Source organism: Lutra lutra, chromosome 9 (assembly GCF_902655055.1).
Source record: "Lutra lutra chromosome 9, mLutLut1.2, whole genome shotgun sequence".
Lineage (NCBI taxonomy): Eukaryota > Metazoa > Chordata > Mammalia > Carnivora > Mustelidae > Lutra > Lutra lutra.
Genome location: NC_062286.1, coordinates 61,771,949 through 61,784,028, shown reverse-complemented (window position 1 = coordinate 61,784,028; position 12,080 = coordinate 61,771,949). Strand labels below are relative to the sequence as shown.

Sequence of the window (12,080 nt, the reverse complement as noted above, 5' to 3'; positions counted from 1 at the left end):
TAAAATCTAGTTTGTCTGATATAAGGGTGGCTACTCCAGCTTTCTTTTGATGTCCATTAGCTTAATAAAAATGGTTTTCCACCCCCTCACTTTCATTCTGGAGGGGTTTGGGGTTTAAAATGAGTCTCTTGTACGCAACATATTGATGGGTCTTATTTTTTTTTTTTTTTTTTTTTTTTTTTTTTTTTTAAAGATTTTATTTATTTATTTGACAGAGAGAGATCACAAGCAGGCAGAGAGGCAGGCAGAGAGAGAGGAGGAAGCAGGCTCCCCGCTGAGCAGAGAGCCTGATGCGGGGCTCGATCCCAGGACCCTGAGATCATGACCTGAGCCGAAGGCAGTGGCTTAACCCACTGAGCCACCCAGGCGCCCCTTTTTTTTTTTTTTTTTTTTTTTTTTTTTTTTTTTTTTTTTTAAAAGATTTTATTTATTTATTTGACAGAGAGAGATCACAAGTAGACAGAGAGGCAGGCAGAGAGAGAGAGGAGGAAGCAGGCTCCCTGCTGAGCAGAGAGCCCGATGCGGGACTCGATCCCAGGACCCTGAGATCATGACCTGAGCTGAAGGCAGCGGCTTAACCCACTGAGCCACCCAGGCGCCCTTATTTTTTTTTAATCCATTCTGATACCCTGTCTTTTGATTGGAGCATTTAGTCCATTTACATTCAGAGTAATTATTGAAAGATATTAATTTAGTGCTACTGAGTTACCTGTAAAGTTGCTGTTCCTGTAGATTGTCTCTGTGCCTTTCTGGTTTTTTTACTTTTGGTCTGTCTTTATGCTCAAAGGGTCATCTTTAAAATTTCTTGCAGGGCTGGTTTAGCATTCATGAATTCCTTCAGTTTTTGTTTGTCTTAGAAACAATCTCTTCTTTTCAGAATGAAAGCCTTGCATGATATAGTATTTCTGGCTGTATATTTTTCCTGTTTAGCATGTTGAATATATCATGCCAGTCCTTTCTGGCCTGCCAGATCTCTGTGGACAGATCTGCTGCCAGCCTTTTGTGTCTACCTTTACAGGTTAAGGACGTCTTGTCCCAAGCTGCTTTCAGGATTTTCTCTTTCTCTTTGTAATTTGCAAGTTTCACTATAATACTCCATGGCAGTGACCTATTTTCAGTGATTTTGTGGGGGAGTTCTCAGTGTCTCTTGGACTTGAAAAACCTATTTCTTTCCCCAGATTAGAGAAGTTCTCAGCTATAATTTGTTCAAATAAACCTCTTGCCCTTTTTTCCTGCTCTTTGTCTGGAACTCCTATTGTATGGGTATTATTTTGTTTTATGGAATTGCTGAGTTCCCTAAGTCTACCTTCATGATCTAATATTTTTCTTTCTCTCTTCTTTTAAGCTTTATTATTTTCCAAATTTCTCTTCTATATCACTGCTTCACTCTTCGGCTTCATTCACCCTCATTTTTATGGCCTCCACTTGGGACTGTATCTCAGTTATAGCATTTTTAATTTTGCCTGATTAAATTTTAGTTCTTTTATCTTGTAAGGGGTTCTCTAATGTCTTCTATGCTTTTTTCAAGCCAGCTAGTATCTTTATAATTGTTGTTTTAAATTCAAGTTCAGACTTCTTACTTATATCCAAATTGATTAAATCCCTGGCTGTGAGTACTCCCTCCTGTTCTTCCTTTTGGGGTGAATTTCTCTGTCTTGTCATTTTGTCCAGAAAAGAAAAAGAAAACAACAGTAAAACAAAACAAAACTAGATCCTCAGTATGTTTTGGTCTGCTTGTTAAAATAAACTAGATCCCAAAATGAAAGAAAGAAAGAAAGAAAGAGAAAAGAAAGAAAGAAAAGAAAAAGAAAGAAGAGAAAGGTATATGTATACAAATAAAATAAAATACAATGAAATAATTTTTAAAATTTAAAATTTAAAAAAATATAAACTTATATAAAAATAAAAGTTAAGGGACACCTGGGTGGCTCAGTGGGTTAAAGCCTCTGCCTTCGGCTCAGGTCATGATCCCAGGGTCCTGGGATCGAGTCCCACATCAGGCTCTCTGCTCTGCAGGGAGCCTACTTCCCTTCCTCTCTCTCTGCCTGCCTTTCTGCCTACTTGTGATCTCCGTCTGTCAAATAAAATAAAATTTAAAAATCTTTAAAAAAAATAAAATTTAAAAGTTAAAAAATTTTTTTTAAGAATTGAAAAAATAACAACCAAAAAAAAAAAAAAAAAAAACCAAACCAAAACAAACAATAAAAGACTAAAGAATAAAAGTACATAGGAGACTAGATACTATTTCCCTCCCCACCCCGGAGCTGAAGATTTGCAGCCCTCTATGATCAGTAAACTTGGTGAGAGAAGTTGTTTGGTCTTCTGGGGGAGGGGTTTGCTGCACTGATTCTTTTTTTTTTTTTTCCCAGTGTTCCAAAATTCATTGTTTGTGCACCACACCCAGTAGCTCCATGCAATACATGCCCTCCTTAATACCCACCACCGGTCTCACCCCACCTCCACCCCCCTCAGTTTGTCAGAGTCCACAGTCTCTCATGGTTTGTCTCCCACTCTGATTTCCCCCAACACCCTTCTCTCAATCTCCCAATGCCTTCTGTGTTATTCCTTATGCTCCACAAGTAAGTGAAACCATATGATAATTGAGTCTCTCTGCTTGACTTATTTCACTCAGCATAATCTCTTCCAGTCCTGTCCATGTTGATACAAAAGTTGGGTATTCATCCTTTCTGATGGAGGCATAATTCTCCACTATATATATGGACCATATCTTCTTTATCCATTCGTCCGTTGAAGGGCATCTTGGTTCTTTCCACAATTTTGGCGACTTTGGCCATTGCTGTTATGAACTTTGGGGTACAAGTGGCCCTTCTTTTCACTACATCTGTATCTTTGGGGTAAATACCCAGTAGTGCAATTGCAGGGTCATAAGGTAGCTCTACTTTTAATTTCTTAAGGAATCTCCACACTGTTCTCCAAAGTGGATGCACCAACTTGCATTCCCACCAACAGCGTAAGAGGGTTTCCCTTTCTCTACGTGCTCTCCAACACACATTGTTTACTGTCTTGTTGATTTTGGCCATTCTAACTGGTGTAAGGTGGTATCTGATTTCTTTAGGTGGATTTGCTGTAGTTACAATGTGCCTCCAGGGCACAGGGAGGCAGGGCTTGGTGTAAGCAGCTCTAGACTCCACCGGGTGGCACTGATGTGCTCCCTGAACTCTTGCAGCACAGATGCACAGGGTGCATATGGTACACCCCCCCCCAACTCCTAGGCAGGAGCTGAAACTTTGCGCCCCCCACTCTTCAGTGAACTCTCACAGAAGAGCAATCAATTACTCTTGTCTCCCCATTTTCCGTTAGAACACTGTTCACCCTGCCTGTGTCTAAGCATTTTTATCTCAGGTGACCAAGTTTCAGAACTCCAAATTTTAGGGACTCCCACGGTGCAGACACACCCTGTTCCTCTCTGGGAGGGTCTCCCCACACTTCTGCCTTTTGCTGGCCCCCTCCCAGGGAAGCAGTCACATGACCATGCAGCAGTTCACAGTTATGACAACATAGCAGAAAACCTAGACACCTAGACTGGCTGTTTACAGCTGGCTTCCCTGTTCCTAGGCCTGGGAACCGTGCCACACTTAGCTACCACCCATTCTTTTTGTGACCCTGGGGATCCTCAAACCACACTGTCACTCCTGGGTTGCTGTCCTGCTTCACCCCCTGAACACCTTTAAGCCAGGCATGTTCCCCGCTGTAGCAAACTTCTTCTTTCTTTTTTTTTTTTTTTTTAAGATTTTATTTATTTATTTGACAAACAGAGATCACAAGTAGGCAGAGAGGCAGGCAGAGAGAGAGGAAGGGAAGCAGGCTCCCCGCTGAGCAGAGAGCCGATGCAGGGCTCTATCCCAGCCCACTGAGCCACCTAGGCACCTCTGGAGCAGACTTCTAAAAGTTCGATTTTGCACTCCACTGCTTGTAATACTTCTTGGTAGCTTCCTTAAGCAGGCTCCCTCCCCGCTGCCTTATCCTCAGGTATTTCACACTGGATTCGGGCTTCCACACCTGCTACCTTCCAAACAGTCACTTTCCCTCTCATAGACTTGCAGCATTTGTTTTCTCAGACCTCCAACTGATCTCTCGGGAGTTCAGAATGATTTGATAACTATGTAGTTGTATTTGAGGGATGAGACAAACTTGGGGTTCCCCTACCCCTCCACCATCCTAACTCCTTCTGCCCATTTTCAGATAGGATTATTTGTTTTTTTTGGTGTTGAGTTGTATAAGTTCTTTATATATTTAGGTATTAACCTCTTATCAGGTATATCATTTGCAAATATCTTCTTTCATTCAGTAGATTGCCTTTTTGTTTTGTTGATGGTTTCATTCACTGTGCTAAGGGCTTTTATTTTGGTGTAGTCCCAATAGTTTATTTTTGCTTTTGCTTCTCTTGCCCAAGACATATTTAGAAAAATGTTTCTACAGACAATGTCAGAGAAATTATTACCTACATTTTCTTCTGTGGGTTTTATGGTTTCAAGTCACACATTTAGGTCTTTAATCTATTTTGAGGTTGTGTGTGTGCGCATGCGTGTGCACATGCACACGTGTGTGTTCGTGTGTTTGTGTGTGGTGTAAGACAGCAGTCCAGTTTCATTCTTTTGCATGTAGCTGTGCTGTTTTCCCAGAGCCATTTTTTGAAAAGACTGTTTTTTTCCCCTACTATATAAAGAATTCCCTAATTTTTTAAGCCTGAGTAATATTCTATTTGTATGTATAGACCACATTTTGTTTACCTGTTCGTCCATTGATGGACACTTGGGTTGCTTCTTTTTTCTTGTGAATAAAGGGGGTATGAATGTTTAAAATTTTAATCTAAGAAATTTGAGACTTATGGATGATGATTTATTGCTATGTATGTGGTGTTATGGTTTCATTGCCCCTATCTGCATTTGTATTTACTTTGTTGCAAGCTGATGAGAAAAGATTAGAGGAGGAATTAATATGTAAATGATGCATCTATGTCAAGTGAAGACTAATTTCCTGGTGACTCACTGTACTAACCATGATTTTGTAAATGTCCCAATAGAAGAAAATGGTGGAGAAATTGGCCGTTCCTGCCCATGATAGTACAGGCACCTGGAACTTCCATTAGGCCAATGGTATCACAACTATGGGGTAAGCAGCAGAGCAGTCAAAGAACAGCATCTAGCACTAAATTTCAATTTGCATTTTATTGGTTTTGTGCTTTTGTATTTGATGTGTAAATTTGTTTGGGTTTTACAGTTGAATAAGAGCTCTGAGGATAAAAAGTTGATATCCAGCTTTATGTTTCCACGTCGTAAACGGAAGATGGAGGCATGAGATGTGTCCTCCAGGATTAGGTTATTGAAGAGTAACAACCAGAAGATAAACGGAGGTGGCCATAGTGACAATCTGGATTTGAAGGATGAGGATCTGGAATTGGGAGGTGGCAGCACATAAGGAGACTATGAAAGAGTAAAGAAAAGAATGTCAGTTTTTGATGAGATATGGGAGGAAAGAGAGTGGGACACCAGGATAACTTCTGAGTTTGGATACCTGAGGGACTGTCAGAAATAGGAGAGTCCAAAGAGGGGACTAATTTGAGAGAAGAGATTAGCTGGATTTTAGATCTGTTGAATTTGAGGTGTTTGCCAGAAATTCAGCTGAAGATGCTCAGTGATCAGTAAAGCTTTCAGAGTCTGTTCTCATCTTCTAAGCTATGGATTCAGTGAAAAGTTGAGTGGTTCTTTCTCAAGGCCTACTGGCGCTTCTCTTGCAGAGTTAAGATCAAACTTTCCACCTTTCCTCTTTAATTAGCTGGTGACCCAGGGACTTTCTTCAAATGACTACCTCAATTAGGGCACATCATCCAAAAGCCAAAAGGGACAAGTTTGATGAATTGGATTATTAAAAAAAAACTTCTGTTCAGCAAAAAATGTCAAAACACCAACAACAAATTGGGAAGTCCTGTTTAAAAAATATTTTAAAATGTTTTTTATTTTTATAAAATATATATATGTATATACATATATATATGTATATACATATATATATTTTATAAAAATAAAAAACAAAAAATACATATATATATATATATATATATATATATATATTTAAGAGAGTGTGTGAGCTGGGGCAAGAGAGGGGTAGAGGGAGAGGGAGAAGGAGAGAAGCAAACTCACACTGAGCTCGGAGTCCGACATGGGGCTCGATGTTACAACACTGAGATCATGACCTGGGATGAAACCAAGAGTTCAAGCCTAACCAACTGAGCCACATAGGTGCTCCAGAAAGCCCATTTTTAGAAAAAACATTTTATACTAAGATTATTTCAAATTTACAGAAAAGTTCAACAGTAGTACAAAAATGTGTGCCTTAACTCAGATTCCCAGGTTAACAGTTTACACATGTGTTTATTCATTCATATATTGTAAGCATTTGAGAGTAAGACACAAACATGCTGTATCATTTACCCTTCGTACTTTAGTCCACATTTCCTAAAAACTGGGACATTCTTCCACATAACTGCAGGTCAACCATCAGCTAACACTGATATTCTATTGTGTATGGATCATCTAATCCACATTCATGATCTGCCTATTGTTCCAATACATTTTTATAAGTTCAGCATCCAAATCAGAATAATACTTTTCATTTAGTTGTGACAGATCTTTGATCTCCTTCAATTTGAACCAATTCCTGAGACTTTCCTTGATTTTTCTGACCTTGACCCTTTTGAATATTACAGGTCAGTTACTTTGTAGAATGTCTCTCACAGGGTTTGCCTGATATTTCTTTAAGATTAGGTTCAGGTCATGTATCTTTGGCAGAACTATTCTAGAAGTGATCTTGTGATCTCAGTGCATCATATCTGGAGACATGTGCTCTCTAGGGGTGCCTGGGTGACTCAGTCAGTTGAGCATCCAACTCTTGGTTTTAGCTCATGATCTCAGGGTCATGAGTTGGAGCCCATGTAGGTCTCCACACTCAGCAGAGAGTCAGAGATTCTCTCTCCCTCTGTTCCTCTCTCCATTTGCACTCTCTCTCTCTCAAATAAATAAATAAATCTATCTTTTATTTTATTTTTTTTTTTTAAGATTTTATTTATTTGTCATAGAGAGAGAAGCGAGAGTGAGCACAGGCAGACAGAGTGGCAGGCAGAGGCAGAGGGAGAAGCAGGCTCCCTGCCAAGCAAGGAGCCCGATGTGGGACTCGATCCCAGGACGCTGGGATCATGACCTGAGCCGAAGGCAGCTGCTTAACCAACTGAGCCACCCAGCCGTCCCAATAAATCTATCTTTTAAAAAAAAGGTGGCATGGGCTCTCAATTTGTCCCCTAGAAACTGTGATACAATTTAAAATTTTTAAAAAAGATTTTATTTGAGAGAGAGCATGAGCAAGGAAGATGGGTAAAGGAAGGGGCAGAGGGGGAGGGAGAAGCAGACTCCCCACTGAGCAGATAGCCCCAGGTACTCCATCCCAGAACCCTGAGATCATGACCTGAGCGGAAGGCAGGTGCTTAACGACTGAGCCACCCAGGTGCCCCAAGAATGGCCTTTCTAATGGGTGCCTGGGTGTCTGAGTCGGTTAAGCATCTGCCTTCCGCTCAGGTCATCCTGGGGTCTCTGGATTGAGCCCCACATCAGGCTCCCTGCTCAAATATTCTTAATAGTAATTACATTAATTCTGAAAATTTTGTGAAATTACTTTTAGGAGAAATTTCTTTTAGGCCAATGTAATTATTGATCAATTATCTACATAGAATACCTTTTCTATTTGCACTGTAATAAGATGATTTCTGTTCAGATAAATTTTTTATGTAAATAAATATTTTTGTTCACATAAAATTTTAGTGATTATAGCTTCTGCCTTTGTATATTTTCTGATGTCTTATTTTCCCCCAGGTTACATTTATATATCTAAATTTTACCATGTAATGTTCTATTAGTAATACTCTGTATGCAATCTCTATGCCTGATGTGGGGCTCAAGTGCAGGAAGGACCGCGAGATCAAGAGTGACATGCTCTCCTGACCCAGCCAGCCAGGCACCCCTCTCTATGAATCGGATAAAAGATGGAACAGTGAATCCACAAGAAAATGGTGCCCAGTTACTATTGCCATTGCTGTCCTTTTCTATTTGATTCCTTGTGTTCGTATCCATGGCTTTGGTGAAGTAAGGCTATGAAAGGTGAACGCCAAAATTCTTTTTTGAGGGGATCAAAACACTCTGAACACTTTGTTGGGGAATCAAACACTACATAACTGGGACGGTGTTTTGGAAGACGATGTTGGAATGTAGTAGCTTCATTAAGCAAATGGAGAAAATGTTCTCCACCAGTGAATTTGATGAGCACAGTCCACAGGCAAAAGACAAGTCACCACAGGAGAAGAGTCAGATACTTCCACCCTTTCATTGTCATCTGTTTTCCCTGCTGAATAAATACCTACAGACACCTCAGTAACATTTTCCCTATAGTTGGTGCAGTTTTTGCTGGACGGTGAAAATTCGTGAAAGGAATCAACATCCGCTTAATGATTGAAAAATTGCGTTAAGCAGCAATAGTATACACTTGCAAGCACATTCTTTGGTCATCTGTGATGGATTATTATATGAATAAAATGTAAACATTTTACATGAACTGACAACTTGGTAGCTCGTGCTGCTTGCACAGGTGTTGGAAAGGCGTGAGAACCAGCGCGAACCAACTCTGCAGGAGCAGAATCTGAATACCGTGTGAAGAGGGCACGCGCGGCGCCCGTGCGCGCTCGGACCCCGCGCCGGTCGCACCGCAAACAGTGCGATCAAGTGCTTGCGGCGCGTTCTCCACCACCGGGGTCACCGAATACAGTCCGCGCGGCCGCCGACAGCCTCCAGCGGCGCGCCCCAATACCCCACCAAGACGCGCGTGTCGGACGCCTCTGCCCCTGTCGCTCCCGCCTCCCGGGTCCCGCACCCCGCGCCGACCTTTGCTGTCTCCGGGCCTCTCCACCCCCGACCTCCCGACCCTGCCTCTCGGATCCCGGGCCAGGCTCCGGCTCCCTGCGCTCCCCCCGGCGGGGCGGGGCGAGGGCGGGGTTTCCTGGCACTTAATGAGCGCCGCGAACGCAGCGATCCCGGGCTCGGAGGCCGGAAACGCCGCGGCAGAGCTGCACAGCAGCGCGGGACGCTACCCTTCCTCGCGGTCCGCCGACGGCGCACAGCCAGCGCAGACGTGGTCGAGTGAGGCCACGGATACCCGCGCTGGATCGTGGAGGAGCGGGAGGACGGGACCAACGTGAACAAATGGCACTGGTGCGGCCGGGCGGGGGCCGGGGCTTTCGGGCCTCCTCCCTGCCAAGCGGCGGGCGGGACGGTGGGGCCCCTCTGCGAGCACCCGGGTCCCCGTGTCTGCGGGGTGCGGTGGCCCGGCCTCTCGGGCGCCTCCCGGGCTGCGGCGCTCCCTCTGTGGGGGCGGGGCCTGCGCAGGTGCGGAGGATTCCCTCCTCCAGCTGCTCAAAGAGCGGCTGTGATTAGCCTCAGCTTAGTCTGGAGACGGGGGTGGGCGCTTATCTGCACTGGCTGTAGGATTTCAGTTTCCTCCTTTTCAAAGTTGTTCTGGGCCCCATGAATGGTATCTGCCTGGCCTCTTAAACTTTGCCGGTGTGTGACCTTAAGAGTTCCCCTTCCCCCCACCCCTCTTGATGTTTTTGGAAATTAAAAGCTTGGGGGTGGCGTGGGGGGTGTTGGACTGTATGTAGTGGAAAGAACAGGAATTTGGATCTCAGCTGTACATCTAACATGATGGGCCTCTGGTGAGCCCTGCCTTCTTTCTAGGAGTTTGAACAGTTGCGCATCCTCTTTGTACTTCCTCTGGGACATGGGCTGATTTCTGCTTCCCTGGCTCCCGCAGGGTTTGGGGAAGTGATGCGGCATCACTGGGGTACCCTGGGGTACCTCAATGCCACCAAGCTGAGGTTGAGGCAGGTTCAGTGCAGAGCAAGACCGTCAGTCTGTGAGCGGGTTACTGAGGGAGCCCTGGCCTCTCCTTTCCCCACATTGTCACCAGGAACACACCAGGGACTTGTCTCTTCTCATTTCCACTCGCTAAAATGGGAACATTTATTTGGGAGGATTGCATGAGATAATATATGCATTCGATGATTTGTCTTTTTTTTTTTAAGATTTTATTTATTTATTTGACAGAGATTACAAGTAGGCAGAGAGGCAAAGAGAGGAGGAAGCAGGCTCCCTGCTGAGCAGAGAGCCCGATGTGGGGCTCAATCCCAGGACCCTGGGATCATGACCTGAGCCAAAGGCAGAGGCTTTAACCCACTGAGCCACCCAGGCGCCCCGATTTGTCTTGTTTTGATTAAAACTATTTCAGTCATTACCACCTTTTTGTACAGCCCAGGCTTTGTGCATCCATTTCCAGTGGGTGAGATTGCTAGGCTCCTCTTCCCCCAGAATAACCCAGTGTTTTTAAGACAAAACACTACTTTACACAGTGGATAATAATATCTTAAGGAAGAGAGAAGGAATATTAAAAGATATTTGGTAGAAATCTGGTTTAACTTTGAGGGCAGCAGGGTTCTCAAGGCTGCCTGAGAGGGAATGGGCTGCCCTGGGCTGGTCCCGGACATTCTCCTGACTCCCCAGTCTGGGCATGTGGCTACCAGCTGGGGCCTCCATTCACAGCTCTGCAGGACAGAGCGGGATGCCACCAGCCGGTCCAGGGGGAAGCTCTGTGACCTCCTGGTGGGCATCATCATGGAGAATGAGGTTGCAGCAGTGAGATCTGTGAGCTGAAGCAAGTCGAAGGTGAGGCTTCTTGAAGCAGCCGCAAAGGAAAGCTGATTTTCTTCTATGAGTGGAACATCAGGCTGAGCTGGAAAGGTAACAGGGGGCTCAGGGCATAGCTAGGGGCTGGAGGCAGCCTTGGGGCCCTGTGAGCTCATGTATTATTCATGCATTCACTAGATATTTTTAGAACTCCTGATAAGGGCCTAGCACTCACTGGCCCCTGAATTTGGTGTGTGTAGTTTCAGATACCCTTTGGTCATGTAGAGTGCCTTGTCCAGCAAGCTGTTGCTTCCCTTTCTCCCAGCATTGTTTAGAGCTTTTTGATTTCAGCAGCACTCTTGTCTGCCAGGCACTTGTGAGCCCTAGACTTCTCTGGAGCTGCTGGAGCGCTCTTCCGGAGACGGCTGCCAGCTGACTCTTCTGGGTCTGTGTCCTGAGTGAAACCACCTGTCTCTACTATAGAAATTGCAGGTCCCTTCTTTGAACTGTCTCCCTTCCTGCTTTATCTTCCCCCAGAGCACTGATATTTGGTATCTTTTTATGGTTACTTAAATATATTATTATTCTGTTCTCCTCCTACCCCCATTCCTCAGGGCAGGGATTTTATCAGCTTTTTTGGGATCTAATTCACATACCATACAGCTCACACATTTATTTACTTATTTATTATTATTTTTTAAAAGATTTTATTTATTTATTTGACAGACAGAGATCACAAGTAGGCAGAGAGACAGGCAGAGAGAGAGGGAGGAAGCAGGCTCCCCTCTGAGCAGAGAGCCCGACGCGGGGCTCGATCCCAGGACCTTGGGATCATGACATGAGCCAAAGGCAGAGGCTTTAACTCACTCAGCCACCCAGGCACCCCTAGCTCACACATTTAAAGTATACAGTTCAGTGGTTTACGGTACACTTATGGAGTTGTGTAGCTATCACTACAATCAGTTTCAGAACATTTTCACCACTCACAGAAACCCTGTACCCATTAGCAGTCACTCCACACTCTTTGGCAAACACTAATCTGTTTTCTATTTCTATGGATGGATTCACCTATTTCTATTCTCTATCTCTAAGGATGGATTTGCCTATTCTGGATGTTTCATATGAATGGAGTCATAGAGTATGTGGTCTTTTGTGACTCACTCCTTTTGTAAAAGTTTTAATTCTGGTGTAGTTAACGCAAGTGTTAAATTAGTTTCAGGTGTACAATACCGTGATTCAACAATTCCATATATCACCCAGTTCTGATCATGATAAGAGTACTCTTTAATCCCCTTCATTATTTCATCCATCCTCCAACTCCCCTCCCTTGTGGTTACCATT

At 43.8% G+C, this 12,080-nt stretch overlaps 1 long non-coding RNA gene across 1 annotated transcript; it reads left to right on the top strand.

Moving 5' to 3' along the window:
• The first annotated feature begins 8,999 nt into the window (after window positions 1–8,999).
• LOC125109140 (uncharacterized) lies at window positions 9,000–11,491 on the top strand. Its single transcript, XR_007130134.1, has 3 exons — window positions 9,000–9,272; window positions 10,664–10,853; window positions 11,466–11,491. It is a non-coding gene; the product is annotated as an uncharacterized LOC125109140 (long non-coding RNA).
• Window positions 11,492–12,080: the final 589 nt, after the last annotated feature.